Source organism: Paramormyrops kingsleyae, chromosome 24 (genome assembly GCF_048594095.1).
Source record: "Paramormyrops kingsleyae isolate MSU_618 chromosome 24, PKINGS_0.4, whole genome shotgun sequence".
Taxonomy (NCBI): domain Eukaryota; kingdom Metazoa; phylum Chordata; class Actinopteri; order Osteoglossiformes; family Mormyridae; genus Paramormyrops; species Paramormyrops kingsleyae.
Genome location: NC_132820.1, coordinates 2769241 through 2777045, shown reverse-complemented (window position 1 = coordinate 2777045; position 7805 = coordinate 2769241). Strand labels below are relative to the sequence as shown.

General features: G+C 43.5%; 1 long non-coding RNA gene across 1 annotated transcript; it reads right to left on the bottom strand.

Annotated features, from left to right (window-relative positions):
* Positions 1-934: 934 nt before the first annotated feature.
* On the bottom strand, positions 935-7130 carry LOC111853012 (uncharacterized). Its single transcript, XR_002840361.2, has 3 exons — positions 6919-7130; positions 5324-5394; positions 935-1084 (listed from the first exon to the last, which is right to left on the bottom strand). It is a non-coding gene; the product is annotated as an uncharacterized lncRNA (long non-coding RNA).
* Between the last annotated feature and the right edge of the window lie 675 nt (positions 7131-7805).

Sequence of the window (7805 nt, the reverse complement as noted above, 5' to 3'; positions counted from 1 at the left end):
CCAAAATACAATGTAGGCTAGTTAGTACTCATAAAGTGCTCAGCTACTACTCGCATTGTACTTAGACTTTAGATTGAAATGACACTGCTTTTGTGGGACTTAAATGTTTGTCTCCGTAAAATGAAATGTAGAAGAGTCGGGAATTGAGTAGGAATTTGAAACTGAAAATTACGATAATTTCCTTTAAGTGTAGAGGGTTTTAGGTATTAGTAAGATATATGACGAATGTGTTTTGTCGGAAAGGGATTTCGGTAGAGGTGTTACACCACAGGCGTTCTTGACAAATCAAGAAATTTAAAAAATGACATGCCTGTTACTTTTGGTTTGACCCCTTTCTTCCTCTTTTCTGCTATTTAAAAAAATGCGTAATAACACCAAAAACAAACCCGTAACAACAGCAGCGATATATACAATTTATGTTTTATCTTTAGACGTATTTGTAAATATTTAAATAGGCCTATTTAACTTTAATGGTGCGATTGGGACGGCGATTCGAGGTTCATATCTCAAAGGTTCAGTAATGCTGTCAGTTTCCGTTCATTTTTTTTTAAAACATAGTTTACCTGAAGTTGAACAGCAGAAGAGCTGAATATTCTCAGTGTTTGTCTGTAATCAAACTGCAAACACGATAATCTCTCAGCTGAGCAGCCGGGTGTGTCTGTTTCTCTGAATAACTTGCCTGTCCAGCTGCCATAACATTTTCTGGATGGATGAAATGAAACGAAGAATGCTGATAGTCACGTGAACGTGAACTGAACTAAATACCATTAAGATGGTAATCCCGAGGCTCTGAACCGAAGGTCAGTATGTCTTCTAGTGGCTTTTGAGAGCTCCCTGGAATTAAATAATACAATGTTTTAAGTAAGAGTTTCATTTTAAAAGTTAAATCTCAGCAAATATTTTCAGATGCCCCCCCCCCAATAACCAATCCTGATTTGCCATTTGAATTATTTATTTAAAAAGAGCATAATTTAGAAATTGTCATTGTCCTATCCTGTTCCTGGTACAGGGGCGAGACACGGTGCAGGCAGAAGAAGAAGGTGACGATCCACTGGCGGCTCAGGAACTAAAGCACTGGGTAAAACTACAAAGGAAAAGAACCATGAGGGGTCAAAAAACAAAACGGGGAAAAGAACGACTAACTACAAGGAATGACAAGGAAATAAGGCTCAGGAACTAAGCAACAGAGGGAGCAAGATCAGGCACAGAACAAAGCACAAACTCATACTGCAGAACAGAGTAACGTCTAATCTTCTGACACAATAACCAACAAAAGGCCAGTGACCTAAAGTCAGGCTTCCTCATCATATGTTACAGTGCGGGGATCCCAAACTCACTCAGGCCCTTTGTTGTTGTGTGTGAGATGAGACCGCCAGTGACCTAAAGTCAGGCTTCCTCATCATATGTTACAGTGCAGGGATCCCAAACTCACTCAGTCCGTTTGTTGTTGTGTGTAAGATGAGACCGCCAGTGACCTAAAGTCAGGCTTCCTCATCATATGTTACAGTGCGGGGATCCCAAACTCACTCAGTCCGTTTGTTGTTGTGTGTGAGATGAGATCGCCAGTGACCTAAAGTCAGGCTTCCTCATCATATGTTACAGTGCGGGGATCCCAAACTCACTCAGTCCGTTTGTTGTTGTGTGAGAGATGAGACCGCCAGTGACCTAAAGTCAGGCTTCCTCATCATATGTTACAGTGCGGGGATCCCAAACTCACTCAGTCCGTTTGTTGTTGTGTGTGAGATGAGACCGCCAGTGACCTAAAGTCAGGCTTCCTCATCATATGTTACAGTGCGGGGATCCCAAACTCACTCAGGCCCTTTGTTGTTGTGTGTGAGATGAGACCGCCAGTGACCTAAAGTCAGGCTTCCTCATCATATGTTACAGTGCGGGGATCCCAAACTCACTCAGTCCGTTTGTTGTTGTGTGTGAGATGAGACCGCCAGTGACCTAAAGTCAGGCTTCCTCATCATATGTTACAGTGCGGGGATCCCAAACTCACTCAGTCCGTTTGTTGTGTGTGAGATGAGACCGCCAGTGACCTAAAGTCAGGCTTCCTCATCATATGTTACAGTGCGGGGATCCCAAACTCACTCAGTCCGTTTGTTGTTGTGTGTGAGATGAGACCGCCAGTGACCTAAAGTCAGGCTTCCTCATCATATGTTACAGTGCGGGGATCCCAAACTCACTCAGTCCGTTTGTTGTGTGTGAGATGAGATCGCCACTGATTCATTCATTAAACCTTTATTTTCCAGGCAAAGCATTAAGAACAGTTTCTTATTTACAATGACAGCCGGGCACATGAGGACTTCAGTGTTCAGGTAATCCACTGAAGAACTTTCATTAAATTTCCAAAATTCACTCACGAGTTCATAGAAATCTTCTGAGAAACAGATCCCATGGACTGACTCAGTGTTGGAAATTTGCCTTTCAGTCGTCATCTGGATAAGAGTGAATAGATCCTGAAGCGCGTGATGCACATTAGTTCATTTAGCTGAGACTCGTTTCCACACCCTGCCTGTTGTCTTGTTTGCTATTGTCTGCCACATCCTTCTGTAATTACACATTGGTAACGAACCCTTTGTGCATTCAGGCATATCTTTCAATGGAAGATGTCTTCCATTCTGACAAAGAAATCCTCATTTTAATCTGAGATGGAGGAGTCCCCTCGCAGGAGGAATTCTCTCATAGTCTTTCCTTATTCTGAAAAGGTTTGGTATTCTTCTGTTTACAGGGCAGCTAGCTAGCATGATTTTATCTTGTATGTATTTTGTGCAACTTGTCAAAACTGGAATGGATGGATGAATGGAATGGATGGATAGATATGAAGACTGCAGTGACCCACACCACACATTTACTTATTGCTAATTTACTGCACCTTGACAGTGTAATGTCCCCCCCCCACCAGCAGCCCAGGGTGGGGGAGCAATAAGTGAAAGCAGAGCCTTGTCACATTCACCCCAGATGCAGCTGTCGATGTTCAAGCACGGGGCTGAAGCAGACCAGCAAAGCACACAGACACACGCAGACACACACAGACACACGCAGACACACCTGTGCATGTAGAGAGACCAAAAGCCCTGTGATGTGAGCCATCCTGCCAAATGGGACGGAGCGTCACCTTTGATTTATGTACAGCAGCTGGACAAACGTTGACAAACATGTTAAGTCGTCTACCAGCTAATGGTGTTTTGGCTCTTTGAGGTTCTGGGGTGGAGCCAGACCTTGTGCAACGGGGTGGCCAGACCAGACCCAATGATTTTACTGGCGAGGGGGCGATATTTACTGACTTGGTGGGTGGGGTTCCACCTCAGTATTTTTCCTTGATCGTGAGCATTACCTATTAATCATCTCACGATCAGGTTGGAGACCATGATCTACTGATCGATGTGTTGGGCAGCTCTGGATTACAGAATGAAAAGCTCCACATTGTGTTTTTGTTTTTTGTTGTGGAGTGGCGACCTGGGTGCCTGTCTATTTCCTGGGGGGGGGGGGGGGCATGGCCACACCGTAGATCTGCCGTCTTTGAAGTTCACTGTGGTTCCGATGTGACTTGATTCGACTTGTATATAGAAATGGCAACAGAAGCATCCTGATTTCAGACCTGTGATGTGTCAGAGAAGGTTTGTGGACGAGGCAAAGTATTTCACAGCTTTCTCTCTGCTCTCTGCCACAAAGTACCCGTCCCTGGACCTTTCCGGAAAGGAGCGCCTCCACCAATCAGAGCCTCCAGATGAGCTAGCTGGGCGAAGAGGCTGACAATGGAATTGCTTAGAAATGAAGTCCAGATGTGAAATGCTTTGATTCCACCGATCATCCAACCATTCATCCGGGTCAGGGTTGTGAGGGGGTGGGGGGTGCTGGAGGCTGTCCCAGGCAGCACAGGGCAGGGGGGCCCTGGACAGGATGCCTGTGTATAGCAGGGCACCATGGGCCGCTTAGAATCGCCAGCTGGCATGTCTTTGGGCTGTGGGAGGAACAACGTAAGTGGAACATGCAAACTCCACATATGCCTCTGTGCCACGTCAGTCATGACTGTGCCAGCCATGACTGTGCCAGCCATGACTGTGTCAGCCTTGACTGTGTCAGCCATGACTGTGTCAGCCTTGACTGTGTCAGCCTTGACTGTGTCAGCCATGACTGTGTCAGCCTTGACTGTGTCAGCCTTGACTGTGTCAGCCATGACTGTGTCAGCCTTGACTGTGTCAGCCTTGACTGTGTCAGCCATGACTGTGTCAGCCTTGACTGTGTCAGCCATGACTGTGCCAGCCATAACTGTATAACTAATTCACATTATACAGATGTTTTGATCTTGATCTTCCATTGCCGTATAATTCTGTTTTACTAGTCTTTGGTATTGTGTATGAGTCTATTGGATCGATCGATCCCTTTACCAGTACCACTCATTCAGTACTGGGTTGTGTTGCCCCATATTTTACTCAGTAAACTTAATTCTTTACTTGTCCACATTTTGTTGGGTGAATGAACAAGGCCTCTACAATTCCGATGGAAGAGTCTCTTTAAAAATAAAAAGCACAGCCTTAATTGCTCTTACAGTAAGTATTACATTTTTGCTTAATCCCTCAAGGATCCGTTTCACCGTGACGGTATTGTGCTTCATTTTATGCCCCAGGGGGTGTCATTGAAATATTCCAGGCTTTGTGTGTCGTGACTAACCGTCATGACAAATTTTGCGGTTCTCTTTGATGACAGAAGCAACATCTGCGGTACGTAATGTTTCACCAGGTTCTGTGTGTAGTGACCAACGTCCATTAAATAACCAGTGTAATATGGTGTTTTCACCAGTGCCAAATTTGTGCAAAAGCGGAAAACTTAAGACCGAAATGCCTTGATGTGTCCCTAAAAAACATCACAAAGGATGTTCGACAAAAGCCCAGGAGCACATTCCAGGATCGGATCTAGGGAAACGTTACAAGGAAGATCAGCAGGCTATCTGAACGTGAGGCGAATGTGCACAGATAGGGGTGGAGAGCCCTAAGCATTACAGTACATCTACCAAGAATGCAGAAGGCATCCAGGAAACATATATATATATATATATATCAGTTCGGGAGAATAGACAGACAGACAGGTCTATGTTAACTGAAAATGCTTTAGATAGATAGATAGATAGATAGATAGATAGATAGATAGATAGATAGATAGATAGATAGATGAACATTTTAAAAGCAATAATACATATAAATTAAGGGTTCACTTACTTTCACTCAGGACTTTACACGAGGAATGTTTGGAATATAGAAACACTTTGTACAGTATCAGGGAATTTTTGAGAAATATTCGGTGTAAGCTGGAAGCCTACCTGAGATTGCCACCACCAAGGGGGTCTTCACCGACAGCAAGAGGAAGGACCCACTGGGACAGGGTTGAAACCTAGAGGGGGTGTGCACCAAATCTGATTGGCTGCTGGTGATGAAACTGGAGAACGGCAGCCCGAATCTGGCCACTGACCCCTCTAGTACTGATTCAGGACTAGACCCCAGACCCTCCTTCTAGTGTTGGCCAAAACAACGCTTCACAAAACATTTGCTGTATTTTCTGACCTCGCTGCCCTGACTATTTCCTAGGCATTGATTTGTTGTCGAGCCCTTATGAACTTTAGGAATAGATCTGACACTCCAGATGCAATAGCCGGTGCAGTGCTGCCAGTCAGCATGAGCCTGCAGTTCAGCGCTTGTAAATATGACGGGCCGGCGGCTCCGCATTTCCTGTTACTAGGGCTCGTATCCGCGTGGCCTCGCATCATCCATCACGGATGGCCGAGTACGTCTTAATGACCCATTAACCCCTTTCATCAGCAAATCTACCGCAAAAAGAGAAAGAAAAAAAAACAACAAGCGCACCGTAAAAGACCCCAATACGGTCAAGCGGATAAAGAGGCATCCAGGAGGTTTCTAAACCTTCATTTATTTGCTCTATAAAACGTCTAGTGTGTCGAGTAGGAGTTTCCTCGTCGCAGCTGTTTCTACAAGAACAAATCAAACCCTCCAGTTTCTAGTGATAAACATATGACCTGCGCCAATAACGAGATGCGTTGCCTCACATTAGCCGCTTCAAAGGCGAGTCGTGGTACGGCACGGGCCGATTGCCCTGCATTGCGAGTAAATCTGTAACTACAAAATAAAGCGTATTCAGTCAACTTTGAAAACGCGCCAGTTCACATGAAATAGTTTCGGCAAAACGAGCAGTGTTTTATTTGGTCTTGGGTGTATGGAGTTTGGAATACCAATAACCAGCGATAGCGCAAAAATCTTTTATCAGACTCCGTATAAATGTACCAATATGACACTGAATATAAATTATATATGACCAATTATTACCAATATTACCATCGCAATTATTATTATTATTATTATTGGGCCTATTATTGTTATTATTAAAAGCAAGCGTTAACGCGGTTTAAGTGCAGCTATTACTTGGGCGATGCCGTTTCCCCAATACACATGGGCAAACAGAATGAAGTCCTTACATTTAACAGGCGTGTAATGGCGCATAATTCCAGGCGCACCCCGGGCGACGAGGGACGCAGAAACTCAGACAGCACGGAGACGTAGTGACAGTATCGCAGTATTTTAGCACAGTCACTATGACAACAGCATCGCGGAGAGACGTACTGGTGAATCGGACTCCCTGTTCCTTCCAAAATAATTACAGACCCTTTCGCCCCGAGCAACTTGCATAATAAATTAACTGTCCTTTTGACAATTCGCTTATGAAACGTGATTACATTCTAATTCATATGGTGAACAAATCTAATCGTCATGCAGAATGGATAGGCTACAAACCGACCACACAGTATTGCGGAGTTTTTTTAAAAATTACTATTTATTGAACTATATGAAGATTTATTTTACATTGAAGTGTTAATTAAATACTTGCAATCTGCATTAAACTTACCTCATTAACGCCATTTTCAAATCAGGTAGAGCGAAGCCAACTATATACACTATCCAACGACAAAAAAAAAACATTTTACATTAGCGATTTCACATTTACACGTATCGATAGGCACTGTGTTTTGATTGTTAACTATCATATTTGTATACATCATTATTCATAAAGGTTTTGCGGGAGCCGCCCTCCGGGGCACGAGCGCGGAGCAGAATCGAACAGTGGCTCGTGCTCTGCTTGCGGCTCCGAGGCGACAGCGCTGCTCTCTCTCTCTAAAAACTTCCTTCATTTTTAATGTCAGCTTAGGCTCAATGAAAAGTCTAACTTGCATAAATCAATTTTGTGCATTACGTGTTTATAAATTATTTACTTTAACATATTTCTAAATTTAGAATAACTTTTTTTTGCAGATAAAAATCGAATTGCAATGGAAACCGGTGTAGTACTGTTATTAGCTACGTATCCTAGTACTGGAAGGCTAGTCTAATAGTGAATTACATATGAATTACAATCATTAATTATAATTACCAGTGTTATCGTCCATATCCGGTTATTTCTTCCTGGTGATATTATTGTATCTACCAGGCATGAATGTACAGTGGTACCTCAGTACTCGAACTGATTAGAACTCGAATTTCTTAAAAGTCGAACCAACCAGTTCGGAAAAAAAAGGACCTAGAACTCGATCTGAATCTCAGAAGTCGAACCGTGAACACTGACCTAAGATAACTTGTACGCCTGGGGAAATGAGTCACTCAGCCACACGTGTCTCTGCGGAAACAAAGGGTAACGCTTCAGTCAGCCTCGCATTCGCTGTGATAGCATCATTTGTTGGTGATAGTGCTTTTTTATTGAAGATATCAGGTCATACACTGTACTTCATATCATTTTGG